A 24,945-nucleotide genomic window follows, 5' to 3' on the forward strand; every position below is an offset into this window, starting at 1 on the left:
TGGAACGGTATCCAAGTATTGAATTCCGTGAAATCAACCGATTATACACAATAAGGAACGAAAAACGTGATGAAAGAGGTACCATAACCTCATTTGAACGAGTCGGAGGCTCCAACGGAGTCACCACTCCCCCCAAGTTACCGATCCAAAATCCCCGAAGATTTTTATTGCAGGCTGCTGCCATAGCCCAAAATTTGCCTTCCAATCCAACCAAAATTACCTTTGAATAGAGAATTAACCCAGTAAAGGAAAACTCCACTCTCGGCCTTTGAACTGCCGTGAATTGATTAAAAGGCAAAATCCCCCCTCCGTGGATAGGTTCATCGGAAGGGGAATCGATGGCCTAAGTATATAAACTTCCTTCCATGCCGTTCTCTAGTTTGGTTTAAAATCACCAAGCTATTTGGATTTAAAGCACCACACCATTCTAAGAAACCAACTAGTATGAGAGTATGAAGACCAGTATCATTCCCCACCAGTATCACCGAAAAAAATAAGAATTTATTGAAGAATTTTTTTATTTTTACTCAGGGAGTATAATTATATTGCCCAAAATTATCATATAAGTTTTTTTTTTTTGAAAAGGTATGGAGTCACCCATATTTAATTAATTGCAGTCACAAATTTTGTTACAACCAAGAGGATAATTACCTATCGCTGACAAACATCATTAAGCAATCAAGCCTAAGTACGAATTGATCTTTTATCATAGCCTAGCAACCAACCACAGCAACAATGGAAGAGGCCTCATCCAGCGGTGTATTTGTTTGGTGAGTAAAATTGTCTCTATCATTTATTACATTGTGCTTTGTTGTTTTGATGTCGCGTCTAAGAACCAAAAGCGAACTTAACAAGTCATGTAGTGACGTCATAGATTTATTGTTTTTTTTATTATTTTGTTCTTTGGTTGTACCAACATCTGGCTGTTTGTTAAGCTAGGCTCGGTGAACAAAGTGTGTTCGCAGTTTTTTTTTTTTTCTTATGCCCAGCAAAATTTTTTTTAATGATCATTTCCCTTGCAATTAATATTTGTCAAGATTGTTTTTTTTAAATAATAGTTATGGTGTTCAGAATAAGTTTTTTCGCTATATTAAGAAAATGAATTTTTTATATACCGCCACTTAAATTTTCTTAGTTGTAGTAAATTTATATTAAATGTTTTTTTTTTTTGGTTAAAATAAATATTGAATCCACAATGAAAGGCTAAATTTTTTTCTCTTCTTACAAGGTGTAATAAAAAAATGACTTAGATGATCGTTAGGGATTTTAGCCAATATTTGGTGCAGGGTTAAAATCATAGGTAGGGTGGGTATAGAGCACCGGGCTCCAATCCATCTGGAGACCCAATGACGTGTTTTGATAGACGTTTTTATTTATTTCCGAAATGTTGACCCAGTGTGGGGTATTAATGTCATCTATTGTTGTCGTGGTCAGCCCATAGTTTGAATTTTGTATTCATATTTGTAGGGAGTCTAAAAAACAAATTTATTTCTTGTGTGGACCAAGTTTAATGGAGTGGAGTGAACAAGAACCTCCCCAAACCGGCTGATAGCTAGCCCAGTCAATGGCTCCCACTCGTTCCTTTGCTCTATAGTAATTTGAGACCATATTATTGGACAGTCCGAAGTGGTCCATTACAGAAATTGGCGCCCAACGTGGGGCATAGTAGATGTAGATTTGTAAACGTTTGTATCTTCTTTCCCTTGCATTATCATCCAAAATAAGTTATAGTCTTCTTACCAAACAATGGAAGAGGAAGTTTTAGCGATTTCTAAGTAATTTTTGTGTAGATAAAATTCAAAGCGTTTGGAATTTTGATTGTTTGAGTCAATATCTCGAACACATCAACTAAATTAATTTTGAGTTTCTTCTACATATAATCCTCTGGGATTGCTAGATCCTTTTAGATTTCATTGACCATTGGAATTTACGGATATAAGTTTTTCGAAGCTAGTTTTCCTTCCTCCTACCATATTGTAGGATTAACAAGATAGTTGCTGGTGGCACATCTTGTCCACGTAGGGTAGTACCAAGAAAAGAAAATAGAGGTTGGTTTGTTTTGAAACATTTTATCTTAGATTGCCATTCCATAGCCCGGTTTTGTATCGTCAATCAAAATATGTAAAATTTAAGTCATTTTTTTAATTACACCGTAAATTGTAAGAAATTATTTCCATGAGAATACGAAAGTCGTTAAACGAGAAATTGTTTCAGGAAATAGAGCTATACATTTTTTAGAATAATCATGGAGAGAACACCACAGCAACCTTTAGGCGCTGCGGCTGCAGCTGATGCTTCTGATTCTATATCGGAGAATATTTGTATAATTTGTGATGAGCCTATATTGCCCGAACATGACGCTTTATTCATTTCTGAATGTAAACATACTTTTCATGGCAATTGTATTGAGTCTCATTTGTCTAACTCCGCGGATTGTCCGACGTGCAAAAGGCCTTGTTCGCTTACCGAGCTTAAGAAAATTCTTCTACCGGAGAAAGGTAGGAATTATAGGGGGCGAGGTCGAGGGGCGAAGCCAAAACAGCACAATACGAGGAGTACAATTAGGAATTTATTCAAGGATCGGTCTTACGATGATGTGATAGATATGGGGCTTCCGTTGGATGATGATCCAAGACTAAATCTGCCAAAGTCACCTTATGCGAACGGTAATCGTGATGCTAGTCGAGATGCCAGGCAATGTGCTATTCAGCCAGCAATTGATTATTCTCAGTTAGTGACAATCATTGAACACACAATGACTAGAATTCTTAGGAATTTGGACCTTGCACCTTCTGCTTCGGCAGTGGAACCTAATACGAGTGCTTCTTTACACATGAATCATATGGGTTCACAAGTTCAGACAGGCACTATTGATAGACCTTCGTGTTCAAATCCGAATACTGCTAATATTCCTTCACAACCGGCATTTGATGGTCGGCCACAGGTTGAGGTATTGAGGGATGCGCCTTCTCGGGGAAGTAGATCACCTTTTTCACTGGATACACAGCAGATCAGACCTGACAAGGTTACTTCAATCATTCGGGATTGGCACATACGATTCGATGGCTCTTCCGCGGGAATAAGTGTGGACGAATTCTTATACAGGGTCCGGACACTGACCAGGGAGAATTTGAATAATGATTTTACACAGCTTTGTAAAAATTTACCATTGCTATTGACTGGTAAGGCGCAGGATTGGTATTGGCGCTACCATAAACAAGTAGACCAAATCGAATGGGGGTCGTTTTGTGCGGCGTTGAAGTACCAATATAAGGAATTTCGATCATCATTTGATATCAAAGAGGAGATACGCGCTAGGAAAATGAAGCCTAATGAAAGTTTTGAAACTTTTTACGAGGCGATCTCGTCGATGTTAGATAGGCTCGATTCTCCAATGCCGGAACAGGAGTTGATTGAGGTTTTAACACGCAACTTACGTCCGGAGATTCGACATGAGTTACTGTATGTCCCCGTTTTTTCTATTGCACATTTGCGCAAGCTAGTGCAGATGAGGGAGTCGCTTTTAGGCGAGGACTACTTTAAAAGGAATGTGCCTTCGAAAATTCCATTTAGTCGTCGTCAGATAGCAGAAGTGGATTTTTCTGCTGAGGATGAGTTTGAGAATGAGGCAGTTCCACCAGCTTTATCCGTCGATGCTATTCAGTCATCTTCCCGCCCGGTCAGGTGTTGGAATTGTGATGGCATAGGACATTTTTGGGAAGATTGTGAGGAGGAAAGGAACATTTTCTGCTATGGCTGTGGGGCTAAAAATACCTATAAGCCTCAATGCCAAAAATGCGCCTTAAAGAGGATTTCCCGGTCAAAAAACTAAATAGCGCCAACAGTTCAGAGCAGGATCGGACTACCGTCCTATTGCCAGTTTCTTCTGACTCTGACTTACATATTCCCGAGATGGAAACTGGAAAGACTATACGGATTTTGACTAGACCAGGCACGGACAGACGTATTGATAATTGTCCTGAACCCATATTATACCCGATTTTACCTTATCATAAGAGATGGGAGAGATATTTGTCTAAAAGGAATGAGATATTTGTAGACTCTGTCTTGATTCGGAGACCAAAACGTTCTACTTTACGACTACGTCGTTATTACCAACAGAGGCGGTTCGTTTCGAAGTTTTGCATATCTGCTATTGTCAATAATACGTTGGACAAACGTTATTATGCCTCGGTGAAATTTTTGACATTTTCGGAATTAGGTTTGCTCGATACTGGGGCGAATGTGTCATGTATCGGTGCAGAACTAGCCCAGACCAATTTTAGTACTTTTAAGGAATTTTTCCCTTTACGGACTTGCGTTAGAACTGCGGATGGTAGTAGACTGAATGTGTCAGGTTATCTGGAGGTCGACGTTGAATTTAAGAATACTGTCCACAGGATGAGACTACTAATTGTGCCGGCGATATCACAGAGACTTATCTTGGGATTGGATTTCTGGAGGTCCTTCGATTTAGCACCAGATTTATTCGGAGATATTGGTTTTTCCTCTATTGGTGAGGACTCGTCCAAAATTGTCTCAGAGATGTTGGCGGCTGCTGATACGTCTGATTCCAAATTAGGTGGTGCACAGGCATACCCTCTCACTTTACGACAGCGTCAACAACTTACTGCTGTTGTTGATTTGTTTCCAAATTGTGACGGGCAGGGCTTGGGCCGAACACCCTTGATTCGACACCACATTGAGGTGGATGGGGCTCCCCCCGTAAAGCAACGGTACTACCCTGTGTCACCCGCCGTGGAACAATTGATGTACCAGGAGGTAGACCGCATGTTGTCGCTGGGGGTGATAGAGCCTTCCACTTCGGCCTGGAGTTCGCCGATGCGGCTCGTCTTAAAGCCTAATAAAGTGCGATTGTGTCTCGATGCTCGGAGGCTCAATCAGGTCACTCGAAAAGATGCTTACCCTTTGCCGAGTATCGAGGGAATTTTCGCTCGACTCCCTAAGGCTAACATCATTTCGAAGCTTGACCTGAAAGATGCCTATTGGCAGATTGGCCTTACTGAGGCGTCTAAAGCCTTAACAGCCTTTACAATTCCCGGCAGGCCTCTCTATCAATTCGTTGTCATGCCTTTTGGCCTCTGCAACGCTCCTGCTACAATGTGTCGTTTGGTCGATGAGATTATTCCTCCGGATTTGCGAAATTGTGTTTTCGGCTATTTGGATGACTTGGTAGTCGTATCGGAGGATTTTTCTTCGCATCTCGCCGTACTAGTGAGACTTGCCAATCAATTTCGTAAGGCAAATCTGACATTGAACATTGCCAAATCGCATTTCTGTGTCACCGAAGTGAATTACTTGGGGTATATTATCGGGGATGGTGGCATTAAGACCGACCCACAAAAAATCGATTCCATCTTGTCTTGGCCTATACCCAGGAATATTAAGCAGGTCCGAGGCTTCCTTGGCCTTGCAGGATGGTATCGAAGATTTGTGGCTAATTTTTCATCGATCGTATTTCCCATTACAGAGGTATTATCTACCAAGAGGAAGTTTTGTTGGACATCCGAGGCGCAGACGGCATTTGACGGTCTTAAAAAGGTCTTGACTTCTGCTCCGGTACTCTCTAATCCAGATTTTTCCAAAAAATTTTATTTACACTGCGATGCCAGCGACTTTGGCATAGGAGCAGTCCTGGTACAATTAGATGAGGAAGGAAATGAGAAGCCAATTGCATTCATGTCACGTAAACTGAGTACAGCACAGCGGAACTATAGTGTGACCGAGCGCGAATGCTTAGCGGCGGTCGAGGCGATAAAGAAGTTTCGTTGCTATCTCGAGTTGCAAGAATTCGAGGTAGTCACCGACCACTCCTCATTGTTGTGGTTAATGAGGCAACCGGATTTAACTGGACGCTTGGCCAGGTGGGTATTCAAGCTGCAAGGCTTCAAATTTACCATTCGCCATCGAAAGGGTAAAGAGAATGTGGTGCCTGACGCACTCTCGAGAATTCCCTTTGGGGAAGTAACCGGAATCGAGTGCCTTCAGCCTGAGATAGATTTGGATTCACCCCATTTTGACGATGAGGATTATTGTCGATTGAGGGATAGGATCAATTCTGATATTGCACAATACCCTGATTTGAAAATCGTAGACCGATTTGTCTATATCCGAACTGACCACTATGACGGAGATCCTGAGCAGGAAGCCACTTGTTGGAAGCTTTGGGTTCCGGAGAAATTAAGGCAGAGTGTGGTGATTCGCGCTCATGACTCGCCGGTTTCTGCTCATTGTGGCACTGCAAAGACGGTGGAATTGATTCGTAGGAATTTTTACTGGCCTGGGTTAGTTTCGGACGTTCGCAGTTACATTCGGTCTTGTGAGAATTGCAAGACTTGTAAGGCACCGAATTTTATAATGAAGCCGGACATGGGTCGGCAGGTGGAAATATCTCGCCCTTTTCAGAGGATGTATATAGATCTATTAGGACCATATCCTCGTACCAAGCAGGGCTACATTGGCTTGTTGATAGTATTGGACCATTTGACCAAGTTCCACTGGCTATGCCCACTAAGGAAATTTACGTCCGCTGCCATTATTGACTATTTGACTTCTGATATCTTCCATATCTATGGAGTACCGGAATCTATTGTGAGCGACAATGGTTCCCAATTCAAAGCCCATGATTTCAACGCCTTCCTGACATCCCTTGGCATTTCGCATACCTATACCGCCTTATACTCTCCACAGGCAAATGCCTCGGAGAGGGTCAACCGTTCTATTATAGCGGGAATTCGAACATACCTCAAGGGCGACCATACCAAGTGGAACCAACATCTTAGTGCTATAAGTTGTGCCTTGCGCAACACATATCACCAGGCGATTAAATGCTCCCCATACCGCGCCGTTTTCGGTTTGGATATGGTGACCCATGGCAGTTCTTACAAACTTCTTAGGAATTTAGAGGCTTTGAATGAGCCAGGCGCTCAGTTGCATAGGGATGACGAACTACAGACCTTAAGGAAGACTCTGAAAGACCACTTGTCGGCTGCCTACGAGACAAATCGTCAACAATATAACTTGAGGACTAGGCCCATTGTTTATAAAGTAGGACAAATTGTGTTCCGCAGGAACTTTGCACAGAGTTGTCAGGAGAAGAGATTTAACTCGAAATTAGCACCCCTTTTTATTAAGGCCGAGGTTAAGGAGAAAATAGGAAGTCATTATTATATACTTCAAGATGTCGATAGTAAGAATAATGGTACCTACCATGCCAAGGACATACGTCCTTGAACTGATATGCTCCCCCTAATACTTTTACATACTATGCAAGTATTATGTGGTTTGTAATATGCGTTTTCAAACGTAACGATTCATTTTGAATTATTTGGTACAGTACATTTCATGACTGCTACTGAGAGCCATGAAAAGGGAGTCAAATCGATAATCAACTTGTATGGCTATGGTTATTTTCTGCTACGTTTTCTCTCCTGCTTCACCATACCCCTTCAAGAGGTTTGCTTAGACAATTTGATCTCCACTATCATTCTTTTTCGTTGATCTATTAACCAGCAAGGAAGTGAAAGAATTAAGCCTATGGTGAATCATTAAAATTTTCAAAGTTCGATAGTTTTGTTCTTAAATATTACAATTATCACTTTTATGATACTTAAATTAAATTACTTCTTTGTGGATTTAAGGATTTTTGAGGTAAATATATCCGTTTTCATGTGGAATTGTTAAAAATTTAGTGAAAATTTATATTGCCAGAAAGTGCTTTTTTTCCACACGTGGTTCTTATATTTCTGGAACGGTATCCAAGTATTGAATTCCGTGAAATCAACCGATTATACACAATAAGGAACGAAAAACGTGATGAAAGAGGTACCATAACCTCATTTGAACGAGTCGGAGGCTCCAACGGAGTCACCACTCCCCCCAAGTTACCGATCCAAAATCCCCGAAGATTTTTATTGCAGGCTGCTGCCATAGCCCAAAATTTGCCTTCCAATCCAACCAAAATTACCTTTGAATAGAGAATTAACCCAGTAAAGGAAAACTCCACTCTCGGCCTTTGAACTGCCGTGAATTGATTAAAAGGCAAAATCCCCCCTCCGTGGATAGGTTCATCGGAAGGGGAATCGATGGCCTAAGTATATAAACTTCCTTCCATGCCGTTCTCTAGTTTGGTTTAAAATCACCAAGCTATTTGGATTTAAAGCACCACACCATTCTAAGAAACCAACTAGTATGAGAGTATGAAGACCAGTATCATTCCCCACCAGTATCACCGAAAAAAATAAGAATTTATTGAAGAATTTTTTTATTTTTACTCAGGGAGTATAATTATATTGCCCAAAATTATCATATAAGTTTTTTTTTTTTGAAAAGGTATGGAGTCACCCATATTTAATTAATTGCAGTCACAAATTTTGTTACAACCAAGAGGATAATTACCTATCGCTGACAAACATCATTAAGCAATCAAGCCTAAGTACGAATTGATCTTTTATCATAGCCTAGCAACCAACCACAGCAACAATGGAAGAGGCCTCATCCAGCGGTGTATTTGTTTGGTGAGTAAAATTGTCTCTATCATTTATTACATTGTGCTTTGTTGTTTTGATGTCGCGTCTAAGAACCAAAAGCGAACTTAACAAGTCATGTAGTGACGTCATAGATTTATTGTTTTTTTTATTATTTTGTTCTTTGGTTGTACCAACATCTGGCTGTTTGTTAAGCTAGGCTCGGTGAACAAAGTGTGTTCGCAGTTTTTTTTTTTTTCTTATGCCCAGCAAAATTTTTTTTAATGATCATTTCCCTTGCAATTAATATTTGTCAAGATTGTTTTTTTTAAATAATAGTTATGGTGTTCAGAATAAGTTTTTTCGCTATATTAAGAAAATGAATTTTTTATATACCGCCACTTAAATTTTCTTAGTTGTAGTAAATTTATATTAAATGTTTTTTTTTTTTGGTTAAAATAAATATTGAATCCACAATGAAAGGCTAAATTTTTTTCTCTTCTTACAAGGTGTAATAAAAAAATGACTTAGATGATCGTTAGGGATTTTAGCCAATATTTGGTGCAGGGTTAAAATCATAGGTAGGGTGGGTATAGAGCACCGGGCTCCAATCCATCTGGAGACCCAATGACGTGTTTTGATAGACGTTTTTATTTATTTCCGAAATGTTGACCCAGTGTGGGGTATTAATGTCATCTATTGTTGTCGTGGTCAGCCCATAGTTTGAATTTTGTATTCATATTTGTAGGGAGTCTAAAAAACAAATTTATTTCTTGTGTGGACCAAGTTTAATGGAGTGGAGTGAACAAGAACCTCCCCAAACCGGCTGATAGCTAGCCCAGTCAATGGCTCCCACTCGTTCCTTTGCTCTATAGTAATTTGAGACCATATTATTGGACAGTCCGAAGTGGTCCATTACAGTACCTATGTAAATACAAAACAATATCTTGTGAATCATTTGACAAAAAATCGAATAAAAAGGCTATATATACGATGTGTGTATGTAATGTTAAGATGACCGTCTATAAAAAAAGTAATAACCTTGTTTTTATGACAAACATATTTTTGCATTTTGGAATGTATATATACACGTGACTGTCCAATTCAAATCTAATACTCCTCCGCCATAACAACCATCACATCATCATCTTTAGCGGCAAGACAGAGCAGCCACATAGATAGCACCGTCGTAGTCTGTCGTTATTGGATGTGTTTTTGCCCATATATTTTCTATTCATATACACAATATCTTGGCAATACGATGGAGGCGAGAAAGTTTTTATTTTATTTTGTTTTTTTTTTGCGTGGTACTTTTAGCCATACGGTTTATTATTTTTCTTTGCCACTATACTACAGCATCAGGCACATGCATTTGGACCACTGTATTTTAAAATTATAAGAGTAATTGTAAAATTGTACGGGAATTAAAGTCGATTAACATTCAAGATTTTTACATAACTTGAACAAATCACTATTCAACAGAATGGTTAAACGCGTTATTACCAAATCCGACGACAGCCCTACGCTATATTATTATTTTACAATAATATAGTCCTATAATCCTATTTTTGGACAATAAAAAGCATTTTATTTGTGTTTTTTTTTATATAAATGTGCAAAATAGTTATATTGTGCCTGCTGCATATTTAAACAATAAATAAAACCTATATATTGGACTTTGTCAAAATTTTACTTTAAAATAGAATTACATTATCAAGACAAGCCATGGGTTCTTCCTATCGTATATATGTTACATAAGCATGGTATGTCAGCGGTTATGGTCCATTGAAAAAAGATATGTCATACATTTGTAAAACCCATGATTTGACGAGCATCTCTGACTTACCACCAACCATTTAAAATAATTTCGTTTTTTTTAATTTATTGTACATGCCTACTAGGTAAATATTTGATAATTATGTCCCTTGGTAATTCACCATATGAAAATACTTTGCAAATAATTGTTTGGAAAATAATTCGCCATATCATAGGTGTTACAAACTTTATGACATCTTTTTGGACATCCTGTAAACCACGATGTCAGGCGTCGCCTCTTTCGCACGGTTATCGCACATGGTTTGGTTAGAATCTCTTATACAGTTCTTATCATACACATATGTATTTATATTTGTATTGGACATGGGTGCGTATGGCTACCATTTCATCATTATGTCCATATACATTATACGGTATACGCCACCATGTTCCATATCTAAATACTTGACAAATAATTTTTTGCAAATGTATTCGCCATATCATGGGTTCTACGAGACTGTCGTACGGTTCGATAAATCACTCTGCCACATTCCGCATCTCATTCGCGCGGTTAATAGAAAGAGTCGACCCTATCAATAAGCCAACACTAAAACGGTAGCGCGTTTAGCGATGCGGAATCAAGCACCATATGAAAGCCTTGTCTATGGCTCAAAGAAAACCTTTGTATATCCTGACCAGTGTCGTACTCTTATTGCAACGCCGCTTGACTTTTCAGTGGTGGGTTAGCCGCTCCTGTTTTGAGACAACTCCAGTGGCTTTAGGATCATGAAAACCTTTGCTGAACGCGGCTTACCCATCTTTTATGACTCCCCAAATCTTGAGGTAAGGGGAAATGAAAGGGCAGACGATTTGGCGGTGAAGGCAAGAGGACTGCTATCAATGAACTTGGTTAACCAGAAGCCTTTCGGGTCGACGCAGTTCGAGTTAAGGGAGTGGGCGACGAATGCACATACAACATTGTGGAACAGCGAAACGATCAGTGGGATGGCGAAAATCCTATAGGGGGATCCAGATCGTGAGAAGACGAGGCTATTACTGAAAGGAAGTTGGAAGGAGGTCAGTATAGCTATTGGTATCATGGCGGAACACATAGGACTTCGAGCTCCCTGATGTAAAATCGGTGCGGCAAGTGAAAATATGCAGGGAAGATGATGCGACGTTGAAGCATTTCCTTTGTCATTGCCCGGCTTTCGCGTCTAACAGATTACGGCACTTAGGTGGAGACACAATACCAGACATGAACAACTTAGGGGAGTGGTATTGAAAACAATTAAGGATTTGGTAATTAGCACGGAATTCTTAACTTAAAATTTTCTTTTTAGAGGTTACTTTAACGTTTTTAGAGGGCACAACAAGCCGATTACTGGCTTAGGTGTATATCCATAGTGGCATGGGGCGAATTAAAATCTGCACCTTCTTTTCAACCTAACCTAACCTAAATCTAGAGGTACGTTCAGATTAGTGAAATATTTGACATAACTTGTTTTATCATTTTTGCCCAAAATATGTCAAATTCGCAAATTCTGGGTTTTATATTCAAATTAGAAACATTTATTTAACACATTTTTTTTTTGTTCAAAAACAAATCAAACAGCGTTAACCATTAGATCGAAAATATGCTTTTTAATTTCCCTACATTTGTTTACAATTTTGATGTTACAATTTTTTTGAAAAATCAAACAAGGAAACACGAATTTTACATGCAATCGAATGTATTGTAGGACAAATAAAAAGTAAACGCAAAAAAAAAATCTTAATACAAAACCAAGAATCTGCAAATTTGATATATTTTGGGTAAAAATTAAAAAACACGGTGGGTCAAATATTTGACTAATCTGAAGAATTTTTCTCCGGCGCCCAATTTAATTTAGACCCATCCTTGTATACAGAAGGTCTTGGGAATGGCGGGGTACCCCAGACCAGAGATACCTATTGGGAATACCACGTTCAACCCGACAACAAGGAAGGATCCCCTGGTACATAATCCGCAACGCCGTGTATAGCCATCGGCCACACCACATCGCTTGTTATTTGAATAACACCAGGTTCCCGACTTCCTCATTCTGAGGGCGAACTTTGTTGTGGCACGCACCACATTAAGGTGCCAAAAAATAAGATCGAGAATTGAAATTAGCGCCACTCTCGGGGGTCTTATTTTTGCCACGGTAGTCGTTACATTTTGGATTGGGTCAGAGGGCACAGATGGCCAGAGCCTGATGCCATACCAGACACACATAACTTATAATGGGCCCAACCTCCGTGGTGCCATCCCATTTCCTGGAATTTCGCTTATAGTATTTTACTCTCCCATTTTATTTTATTCTGTTTTTATATCCACCACCATAGGATGAGAGGAATACTAACTTAGTCATTCCGTTTGAAACACCTCGAAATTTTGATCTGCGACCCCATAAAGTAAATATATTCTTGCGTCTTGATATTCAAAGTCGATATAGCCATGTCCATCCGTCTATGGAAATCACGATATCCTGATTTAACATCTCAAGCCACTGAAAGCCTCAGTTTTTTTCCGATATGGCTGAACTTTTATACATAGTGTTATGTTACGACTTCCAACAATCGTGTCACGTACGGACCAAATCCTTTGCGTAAACTTGACAAGTATGGTCCAAATCGGTGAATAACCTGATATAGCTTTTATAAAAACCGATCTCCTTATTTGACACCTCAAGCCACTGGAAGCCTCAGTTTTTATCCGATATGGCTGAAATTTTATACATAGTGTTCTGTTACGACTTCCAACAATCATGTCACGTACGGACCAAATCCTTTGCGTAGACTTTTAGCTCAATCCATGGTGGTTTTGCTTTATTTTATTTTATTCTATTTTAGTTTTATTAGTTTGTGGATACTAATCTAGTCATTCCATTTGTAATAGTTCGAAATATTGATCTGCGACCCGATAAATTATATATATTCTGTATCGTCTCGACATTCTGAGTCGATCTAGCCATGTCCGTCCATCCTTCTGTCTTATCTTTAAGCCAAAAACACACATAGATATTTTAGTAATTTCTTGGATTAAGTTATGATCTCAACACTGGCCCAGCTATAATACTTTCGATGACAATTCCATAGCACTCATGCTGTCATTATCATAGTCTGTGACTCGTTGCTGTATTCTATAGGTTGTTTTGCATTCTTTTTCATCAAACATTGTCACATCCAGACGTTTTTAGATCGTCCGTGCAATAGAATAACAATAATTACGTTCTTATTTTTTTGTATTACGGTGCGGAGAGGCGAGATATGTGGTGGCGATGGCAAATATGATATCACAAGGCAGGGGGAACTACATCATTATTTAGTATTTTTAAGAAACATCTTATTTTTGCTATTGCAGTATTCTCTATCTCATCTCATTCCACTTTTTACGTTTCACAATTCATTTTGTTTTTGGGTTTCATATTTTAGTATGTCACAGTGCCATTTCCGTGTGGACACCTTAAGGACGTTCGAGTAACCTCGTCGCACACACATTCGGATATTATGCATCTTCTGTATTCACTGCCACAGGAGAAAGTTACCATTCCACGTTTGCAACACACCATCATCATACTCATGACATTTGTCGTCATCATCATTACGATATTTGTCCTATGACAGCAATCAGTGGTGTTTTTTTTTCAGTTTTTGCGCTACTGCGCATCTTGTGCACATGCCATCCATCCAGACCAGAGACCCCGTTTGAATTCTCATTGTTTGTTTTGTGTTTTCTCCCATTGCCACCACCTGTTGGGCTTCCCTGGTAGGGTGGTAGGTGGTTTCAGTATAAATGTGTTGTGCTTTGTACTGCTGGGACCCTCAAAAGCTACGACGATGACATTAAATTCAACAGATTCTTGTTTGTTTTGTTTTGAAAGGATGAAAAGAATGGTGATGGTTCTTGGTGATTATGGGCCTGTTTTATTTGAGCACACGATACGAAAGCCGTAAAGAATAATAAATTGACTTACGTTGCCGCTAGTTGGTAAAATATTTTGTCTATATGTCAAATCGTGACACTAATTGGAAATATTTGTGAAATTTTGAAAACCTACATAGTTGCTATTTCCCTAAAACTTTGGACACCAGCATTATATAGTACTCAAACAAAACGAGTCTCACTGTGACGTTTCATTGATTTTTTTTTTCATTTGGTGCTATGTCACAGTACCTCCATACCATATACCCTTTAAGCTTAAGATATAGTATTTGTACAGCAATTAAATGTCATTTGGGGTGTTCTCTCTTCTTGCATGGTCTGAAAGAAATATTCAATTGGAATACTTGTTGTCACGAAATATTAACGCACATGCATACGTAGTACAATCGTTGTATGCAAATGTGACACATTTTGTATACATAAATATTTGTCGCCTGATTTTGTTGGGGTCAATAACATCAAATTGAATTGTGGGAGAAATAATTGACACCCATATATACGTGATGGGACATTTTTTATGTTGTTGTGCAAGGCAGGGCTGCGGAGTTGGAGTCGAACAATTTTGCCCGGTTGTCGGAGTCAAGATAGTTTTCTCGACACCGGAAAAAGCTGTAAAAAAATGTTTTAACAAAAAAATTAAACTCTAAAAATATTTTAGAATAAAAATTTAAAAGTTGTAATTTTTATAGTAGACTGTTGTATTCAATTTTGCTGTTTTTAAATTCAAGCTCGAGGTCTTTTTGTATTTTCTATTTAAATTCTTTATCGATATTTCGGACATAAAAATCATGTTTTGTTTTTTGTTTGGATATATCATATCTTGAAAATGCATTCCATTGAAATATTGGTTCCATATTGATTGATATTGGATTTAAAAAAAGCAAAATTAAACAAAAAAGAGTAAACATTTCAGGGAAATTTTTTTTGAGAAATTTATCGAAGTTTTGCTTTTAGAAAAAACGTTTTTGATGTTTTGTCTTTAAAGAAACTCAATAATTATTTTACAAAAAAGTCATCGAATTAAAAAAAAAAAAAAAACAAGTAAAAAGGCATTAAGTTCGACCGGGCCGAGCTTTGGATACCTACCACCTCAGGTATACATGAAAACCCCATTTCGTCACAATCCAGTAAAAATTGGATAACTTATGCACCCAAATTCAACGCGGACATTGAGTGGACTAATAAATATAAGTCACTGTTGAATTTTGTATTTCAAACTTCAACAAAATCGGGTAATAAATAAAGCTTTTATGAGCTTCAGACCATTAATCGGCATATCGGTCTATATGACAGCTATATCTAAATACAGTCCGATCTTTACCATACTTGGGTCAGATGGTGGGTGGCCTAAAACTACTTATTGTTTCAAATTTCAGCGAAATGAGATAAAAATAAAGCTTTTATGGGCTTCATACTCTTTATCGGGAGACCGGTCTGTATGGCAGCTATATCAATATATAGTCCGATCCGAACCATATTTGGGAAGGATGTCGGGAGGTTTTAAATAACCCACTGTTTCAAATTTCAGCGAAAAGCTTTTATGGGCTTCCGTTCCTTTATCGGCAGATCGGTCTATATGACGGCTATATCTAAATATAGTCCGATCTCAACCATATTTGGGTTCTATATTGGGAGGCCTAAAACTACTCACCGTTCCCAATTTCAGCGAAATCGGGTAATAAATAAAGCTTTTATGGGCTTCAGACCCTTTATCGGCAGATCGGTATATATGGCAGCTACATCTAAATATAGTCTGATCTGACCCATATTTAGGTCAGATGTCGGGAAGCCTTATGCTACTCACTGTTTTTGTTAAAAATATTTAAAAAAAAAAGTGCTCGGAACTGACAAATAAATTCATTTTAAGGCTTCATTAAGTTTTGTAAATATGGCCGTTATTATATTGCTGATATCCTGTGTACATTTACGTCCTTATTTACAAAACTTAATGTAGATTCGAAATAGGTTTATTTGACATATTCCCTTTAAGAATTGTCATATAACCCTTTTTTAAGGCTTCAAGAAGTTTTGTGAATAAGACCGTTATACTATTTATGACAATACACATTTACTATTTCTCAAGAAAAGTTCCATCCATAAATAGAAGTAAAATTTGAATTCTAAAATTCGACGGATCTATTACAACCTTAGCAAGACAAGGGCACTAATTATTGTACATACAAAGTTGCCATATCAAGGTTGGATGGGATTTAATGTTGGCCGCAATCAGACTCAGCTTACATGTCCCCAGAGGAATTTGTAAGGTAGTTCCTAGTCTTGCATCTGATTCTCTGCTATCTATCCAGCAAAAAATTTTCATAAATTTGATGGCACTAAAATTCTGTGCATACTGTAGCTTTAACATCAAGCGCAAACATTCCTTGCGCTGAATTCAGAGCTACTTTTAGTAAGGAAAGAATATACCATTTCTAACGCGAGGATTATTCAGATTCAAAAAATTGAATGTAGTGCTAGAACTAGCGCGGGTGCTTCCCTCTCCAACCTATAACGAATGGAAGAACAAGTAACAAGTGTTCTTAAATTTTTATCTTCTAAAAACTGAATTGCATGCATAGTGGAAGCGCATTTAAGTGAAGCATTGCCTTATAATTTCACCAGTGAATTAAGTGCACAAGTAGGGTTAAGTGGCTTGAACTTCTCTTACCAAGTTCTTTGCTGGGTACTTGTTATCAAATAATGGCTTACACTGAATGTAATATTGTGTAGTCATCCATGCGGTTGTGATAAACAAACAAGCCATCCTTAAGATGCGGCTGAGTACTTAGCAATGCAGCAGCTCGCCAGACATTTCCATTGCATCCCCTGATCTCCTGAGTGACGTTTCCTAACAAGCCGTCATTTCTTTGGGATCAGACCACCTCCCATAATACTCACCATAGACCGACGACCCGACTTCATTACCTATGAGCGCCGGACGTTTATCAATCGGAAGAAGTCCGATGGTTCGACTTCAGAGAGTACACCAATCGCCAATTCATTGAACTGATACTCCCCTCAAAGGTACTAATTTCCGAGAGGAAATTCCGAGACATCATTAACGCAACAACCGCATGCTTTATACCAGCCAGTCGAATATCTCAAGTTCGCAGACGAGCGGGATGAAATTCGTTGCATGGACCCCAATAACTCCAAAATGTAACTTAGGTACAGGTGTAGGCAAGCTGTGGTCTACTGTTAAGTAACTCTCGAACCCCCGTAGAAGGGATGACAAGACCTCAGTTACTTTTGCCGACGTAACTGCGACTGACCCGAAGAGCTGCGCCAGGTTGTTCAACCGTCAATTTATTGAGCATATCAAGAGTGACTAGGCTAGGATGAGAGCCATTCGTCATATCCGTGGTTTCCGAACCGGGTGGCATCCGTTGCACAAGCTCCGACGGAATTCCTACACTGATGTTGAAGAATCTGTATCCACTTGTAGTGGCGTACCTTATAACCAAATTTTGAACACTCTTATAGTACCCAATGCCTGGAAGAGTGATCCCGCTACTGAAGCCTGTAAAGGACCCGAGTAAGGGGGAGTTGTACAGACCGATCTCCCTTGTCTCGCCAGTAAGCAAGGCGCTTGAGGGTATTCTCCTCCCGAGCCTCGTTGGAGAATTTCCATTCGCCTAGTATCAGCCTGGAAAGGACCCGAGTAAGGGGGAGTTGTACAGACCGATCTCCCTTCTCTCACCAGTAAGCAATACGTCTGAGGCACTACTCCTCCCGAGCCTCGTTGGAGCATTTCCATTCGCCTAGTATCAACATGGATTTCGAAAACTGCACAGCACAACAACTGCTTTGCATGCCATCATCGCACGCCGTGGCTTCAATCAGCCCAGGCCACGTGATAGGACTGTCTTCGCGGCACTGGATCTATCAAATGCATTTAACATATTGGAGGACATCGCCAACAAGTTCCTCCAGTCAGGCCTGAAGCGCAGGGTCGCGAATTATTTGTGTGGTCGCCAGTCATATGTGGAATTTAGGGTTAAGAAGTCAAAACACCATAGAGTGAAACAAGGAGTTCGCCAAGGCCGAGTAATATCTCCGGCACTGTTCAACCTTAACCTATCCTCCATTCCACCCCCTCCATACTTGGTGTTACCACATTTGTCAGCTCTTACACATTATCCCTACATGCCAGCCTTTTGCGCTAAGGTTAAATTTTTGTGATAATATCCATATCTCCTATCTTGTAAATTTTCTCCAAAGACAATGTATTACGTAAAATGCGAATTTTTACCTAAAGGTAAGTCTTTAGAGAAAATATAGTAAATGTATCAAGACTTTAGCCTTGGGGAAATCTCATCAACATTTTATCTTCAAAAAGATTGATAAATTTTTTTATATTGTTATCAAAAATTTTCTTAAAAAATTTTATCCATATTGACTCGATTGAGAAAAATGTAAATGAATTTTGTAGTCCTTTAAAAAAAAATTTTTGTGATTTTTTTTGTCATTTTTTTTTCAAAATATTGTCTTAAACGAAAATTTTACGAATTTTTGTTTTTACAGAAATTTTATTCAAAATTTCAACTTTCGTCTTTTCAGAAATTTCATCAAATTTTTCCTTTGAGAATTAAAAAACTAGTTTATTAAGATTTTATCCCCTCGACGCCTGAACTAAAGTTTATTGTGTTTTATTTTAGTCCTTTCCACTGCAAGTCTGATATTGTAGATAGAATTCTAGTGAAAAGTTGTACTGGATAGTTATCGATATCATGCGACAACAGATTATAATATCAGATTAATCGTTTTTTGCACTTTATAGTACTGAAATAAAACAGAAGCGGTTGCCTCATAAACTGAAATAGGTTTATTTATAAAATAAATAATCGGTTTAATCGGTAGGTACTTTAGCTTTACTTGCAGTCGCGGACAATCAGCGAAATCGAGTGGAGAGTGACAAACTGGACGACACCGGCTCCCGTTTAAATACTGAGTGCCTAGCATACTCGATATGATGAAGCGAGTTATTGTATTTCAAAAAAAGCAAAACTTTACCCTATTTTTTAAAAATATTTAATTTTTTTTAATAATTCGAAACCCGGTTTATTGATCACCCTTGTCAATCTACAGATCCCAAGCTTGCCGTATTATGACTTCCCTTCCCAGCCTTCCTTGTTTTAAGCTTTTTTTCTTAAAAGTCACTTCACTGAGAGGAGTGAATTCATTGTTGTAATGTTTAACTAGATCCCAAACATCTTCAAAGCACGCTGGAAATCTCGTGCTATGCTAGCTCTTCTTGCGTTTATTCGGATGTTTGAAATCCGGAACAGGTTACGTAAAATATGTTCATTCATTCCTTACTCATGGGCTGGTCATTGGTTCAGTAGTCAATTGTTTCGCGCTGAAGATTTTGAATGACTACTCAAAAGCTTTCAAATGTTTGAACGCACATTGGAAAGAAGATGAATCCCCAGTTCATTTTGTCCGGAGCAAACACGGCTGTGAGCGTGCGATCAAAATTATACAAGTAATCCATCCGAAACAAGGACAGCCTGCCACTAAGATTCATTCTCTCCAATGACAACTTGGATATTTAGCTTCAGTGAGTGTTTGATGATGTTAAATAAATGTCACTCTAAAGCTTGTGTTCAATTATATAACTGCTTCCACTGACTTCAAAGTTGCCCAAAATGCCGAATTAGTGGTTTATTCGAGTTTTCTTTTCGATTCACCTTAAATATAAGATTTTATCTAGATCAATAAGGTATGTGTAGAAATCGCTCCACGGAAAACCTAATGGAATTTTGGTGGGTTCACTCTATTCACAAGTTTGGTGTTCAATGCAAAATAAAAAAAGTTTGTTCTCTTTTTTTAAAATTTAATATTTGCTATAATTTTTGTCACCAATGTACGTTGTTCATTTTGCCATGGAAGGTAAAATATGTTTGGTATCTATGTTCGTGTCTGAATACATACGTTGGGATACTTTCACATAAATAGGCATGGGGTCATATACGATTAAATGTTAAACGACATTGTATGTTCTATATTCAAATGGAATAATGATTCTTCCGGAACTTAGCAATGCCTGCAAGCCCTTATTTTGTTTGTGTTACTTTAACGTGGCAAAGCAGGCAAAAATTTGTATGATTGCATTACAATTATTTTTTCAATTTACTTTCAACTCATTCGTAATATTGCTTTTGAAAGTGTAAAAATCTAACCATATTGGTAATACAATACGTGTGGTAGTGCGCTCTATTTATGGGCTTCATAGTCTTCGGAAGGCAGCCAATAAGCAAAACTTGCAATGCTTCATCTTAACATAGATTGTCTCAATGGATTTTTTACAAGTTGTTTAATTGTTGATGGTTAGCGTAGCCAAATGCAAATATTAATCATCAAAAATGGTTTATTGTTTTCAAAGTATTCTGCAGCATGATATATTCACAACAGCATGCGTTAAAACCAATTGTCGAAGCACTTTTTCCACTCCGACACAAAAAAATGGTTATTGAACACTTCAACAGCATCTTTCGGCGACAAAAAAATGTTTTTTTAATATGCGGCAATAAAAAGAAGTCATTAGGTACTAAGTTAGGGTTGTACGGTGGATGACCCATCAATTCGACGTTTTGGCGGGTCAAAAGACGTAGCGTTATTTCGCCCAAAACGACAAATGTCAAATAGCCCAAATCTTTTACATGCTTGGCGATATGACCGCCTTTTGGGCATAATATCATTTTCTGATACAAAGTTTGGGTCTTTGATGAAAATTGATTTGACATATCACCCAACTAACCAAAAAAATTATTGATGTCATACGGCCAAATGCCTAAAACCCAAATGAATAAATCACATTAAACCCAATATTATTTGGGCCATATGACAATTTATTTGTTGTAATTTCCAAAAAAAAAATTACTTTGAGTACATTAAAAAGAAACAAAAAATTTGAAATTTGTAGGGAAATACTTAAGGTGTCGATATCTTACATAATTGATTCTGATGCGAAAATACGATAAGAAGGCCCCGGCTCAGAAATGCATGCTTTTTAGAATGAACGTGGGCATTTTTGATACCTCGATACTCCATACGTATTCCAGATATGTTCGGTATGGAAAATCTGTGACAAGTCCTTCGCAGGCGATAAAATCTTTCACCTGCCGCGCATTTTCATCCAAAATTAAATCTTATTAAATTTGGAAGCTCTGAAGTTGAAGGAACAGTTCCAGTAACGGCGAAGCATTGAACTTGGTAACAAAAATTATATATAAGAAAATATCAATGGATATTTTTTGGATGTTATGACATTTTCTCGATTTGGGTGCTACATCATAAATAAATTTGGGCTCCGTGATACAGTTGTTATTGGATGTAAAAAGTCACAATATCCAAATAAAAATTGCGGATTTGGTGACATTTGTTTTGGTTTTCTGACATTTGAAAAAATCTTTGTTGGGCTTTGTGTCGTCGTTTGGGAAATATGACATTTATCGTTTTGGGCGAAATAATGCTACGCCTGGTCAAAAAAGCTCTGGTTTGAGCAAATGGGTGAGAGTGCGCATTGTCATGATTTTACTTCTATTGTTCGTTTTTCAAATTTCTCCGAAGCCTTTATGCAAGCAAAATCTGGTGTACCACTCAGAATTGATCGTCCTACGTTGTTCAAGTGAAACAGTCCTTTCTTGAACTGAATGAAGAAAGCAACATCTGTTAGCCAATATTATTCTTCTTTTATTTTAAAACATTCGCTTCGTTCATTCTGGTGTCGAGGTAAATACAATTGCTGACTTTATTCAAGTTAAATGTTCCAACTTGCGTTTCAAGAGTACGTTAGGTTAGGTATAAGTGCCAGTCTACTCACTTAAACGTTTTCGTCCATTGTGATACCACAGAAACAGGAGAAGGAAGATGCCTTCTAGTTCCTACCGTTGAACTATCCAGATCGCTTTAAAAAGCCTAACAACTTTCGAATATTTACATCCGCTAAATCAGACAAGATCTCACAGAAATGAGAACCTAAAGTGGAACTCCTTCTGACTGCCAGTGCGCGACACACGCTCAACAGATGTTTTATAGTCTCTTCTTCCTCGACGTCCTCAAAGCTTTGGCAAAAATCGTTACATGCAACCTTCAGTCTGCCAGCATGTTTTCCAATCAGACAGTGACCTGTCATGGTGGACACAATGACTTAGACGTCCGTTCTAGCCAGTGACAGCAAAGCGATAGACCTCATTAAGTCTAGATTAGGTCACATAGTTTTGGAATGCTCACAGCCCCTCTTTTTGACCATCTATCATTCGTTGCTGGAGGCATACTCACAGATTCCAGTTTCCCTGGAATGTGTAAGGTAATTCCTAGTCTCGCTCACATCTTAATAATATAACAATATAGCTCTCATATATGACAGGAGCTCCATGATGGTGTTGCTTGTGGACAGTACGGTATCCAACTCTATTGCTTTTCTTAACCACCATCGAAAACACCGTCTGTCCGTTTGTCTGTCAAAAGCACGCTAACTTTCGAAGGAGTAAAGCTAGGCGCTTGAAATTTTGCACAAATACTTGTTGTTAGTGTAGGTCGGTTGGGATTGTAAATGGGCCCATGTTTTGATATAGCAGCCATGTAAACCGATCTTGGGTCTTGACTTCTTGATCCTATAGAGGGCGTAATTTTTCTCTGATTGGGCTGAAAATTTGAACGTGGTGTTTTGGTATCACTTCTAACAAATCGGTTTATAACCTGATATAGCTGTCATATAAACCGATCTCCCGATTAGACTGCTTGAGCTTCTAGAGGCCGCAAAATTTTGCACATATCGTTTTGGTATGACTTCCAACAACTATGCCAAGTATGGTTTGAATCGGTTTATAACCTGATACAGCTGCCATATAAACCAATCCCCAATTTAACACTCTGATCCACTTGAGTGCTCAATTTTTACTCGATTTACTTGAAATGACTTATGACTTCTAACAGCCACGAAAAGTATGATCCATTGACAAATGCGGCCTGGCCGAATTTAGTACTCTCTTGTTTATTTTTTTTTTTAATTTTGCAATAAATTTAAATGTCAAATGCTTGTTCACACAGATGTGATTTTTTTCTAAGATCTTAAAGCGATGTTTTATTTGATTTGATATTACACACATTAGCAACAATATACAACTTTAAAACATATTTTAAGAAGATAAATTTGTAAATAACCTTTATTTCTAAAACCAATTTGACGTTTACATTTACGGCATTTGCCAATTAAAGTAGTTTCGTTTGGGGTTGACTTTTTATGTTGTGCTAATGACGCTACCTCTTATTTGTACCATGATATATATGCCAATTGTCGTTATAACATTACATCTTAGCCATTCCACCACTTCTTTAATTGCAAAGATCTCCGCTTGATACACACTGTAGTGGTAGGGTTACCCTCTTCAGAGTACACCTCAAAGCCCACCTGGTCGTCTGTATAGAAGTCTATGTAGGATATTGTAGTTCCAATGGGTTCTATTAGGGTTAGTGGTACAGTACTTTTTAGGCAATTTGTAATCCACACTGCCTTTTTTCCAATGTCCTATATCAATAATAAGTATGTTTGCAAAGTTTTAGGTGGCTAACTTTATTCGTTCGACCAATAAAGATCAAGACGATATGCAATAAAGATCAAGAATATATGCACTTTATAGGGTCGTAGATCAATATTGCTTGATGTTGGAAACGGACTGACTAGACATGAATACTCCCCACCCCTGTACATTGTAGCTGTACAGTTCTGAACAATTTCTGAACGTCTTGTCGTAGAAGTTTTTTGAATTTTGTTAAATTAGCTTCCGAAAGTTGGAATTCTGAACGATTTCTGGGGTGCTTGTCTTTACGAATTTTTTCCAATTGTTCTTAAAGAATTCAAAACGATATCTGATCGTCTTGTCGTACATTTGTTGTGTCTTTCAACTTATCGGAAAGGATTCTGGATGATTTCTCGACTGTTTGTCTATTGCAATTTTTGTTCCGAACGAAAGAATTCTGAACATCCTGCCTTATGGTTTTTTTTTTTTTTAATTTTTCCTTAGAAAGTTAGGTAGAAATTCTAAACGATGTCTGAACTCTTTGTCGGATGTTTTTGTCTTTCTGTCCTAGCTCTTTCACAGATTTATTTGTTTGAACCCTTAGAATTTTTTGTTCAGACAGTTCTGATGGAATTCGGAACGAAATCTGAACTCTGTCTGATTTTGTCCTTGCTTTTTTGGGGCACATTTTTTTATAACAGTACAAATTTTTCCTGACAGTTCGGAAGAAATTCTCTTTGCGAAAGTTTTTCTCTTTTTTTGTGCATTGGATGCTACTGTAGCACAGAGGTAAGCATGCTCGCCTATGACGGTGAGTGCCTGTGTTTGAATTCTGGCGAGAGCATCAGAAAAAATTTCAGGTGGGGTTATTCCATGCTGGAGACATTTGCGAGAAACTATGCCATGTTAAAACTTCTCGCGTTCGGTCTCGGCTATAAAAAGGAGATTCTTAATGGAATGTTCAAGAGCAAATTTGCAATTTGAACCATCAGAAAACACATTCGAATACTGTAAGAATTCTTTCAGAATTGGTTAGAATTCGCTAAGACTAGTCGGAAAGTACATCCGAATCTAAAAATGTTTATTACAGAATTCGATCGGAAATTGATATGACGACTCAGAAAAAACATTAGAATTCTTAAGGAATTATAATATACTTTCGATCAGAAATCGATAAGACAAGCCGGAAAATACATCCGTATTCATTAAGACTCAA

General features: G+C 38.1%; 1 protein-coding gene across 8 annotated transcripts in view; it reads left to right on the top strand.

Annotated features, from left to right (window-relative positions):
- Positions 1 to 24,945, top strand: part of LOC106085365 (probable phospholipid-transporting ATPase IA) — a 98,478-nt gene that overhangs the window by 10,858 nt on the left and 62,675 nt on the right. The window contains exon 1 of one of the 8 annotated variants that reach the window (XM_059364707.1): positions 9,503 to 9,519. The exons of the other annotated variants lie outside the window; for them this stretch is intronic. The gene's annotated coding sequence lies outside the window, so the exon portion shown is untranslated. Of the gene's footprint in view, positions 1 to 9,502; positions 9,520 to 24,945 lie in introns of those variants that run through there. 8 annotated transcript variants of the gene reach the window in all.

Source organism: Stomoxys calcitrans, chromosome 3, assembly GCF_963082655.1.
Source record: "Stomoxys calcitrans chromosome 3, idStoCalc2.1, whole genome shotgun sequence".
Lineage (NCBI taxonomy): Eukaryota > Metazoa > Arthropoda > Insecta > Diptera > Muscidae > Stomoxys > Stomoxys calcitrans.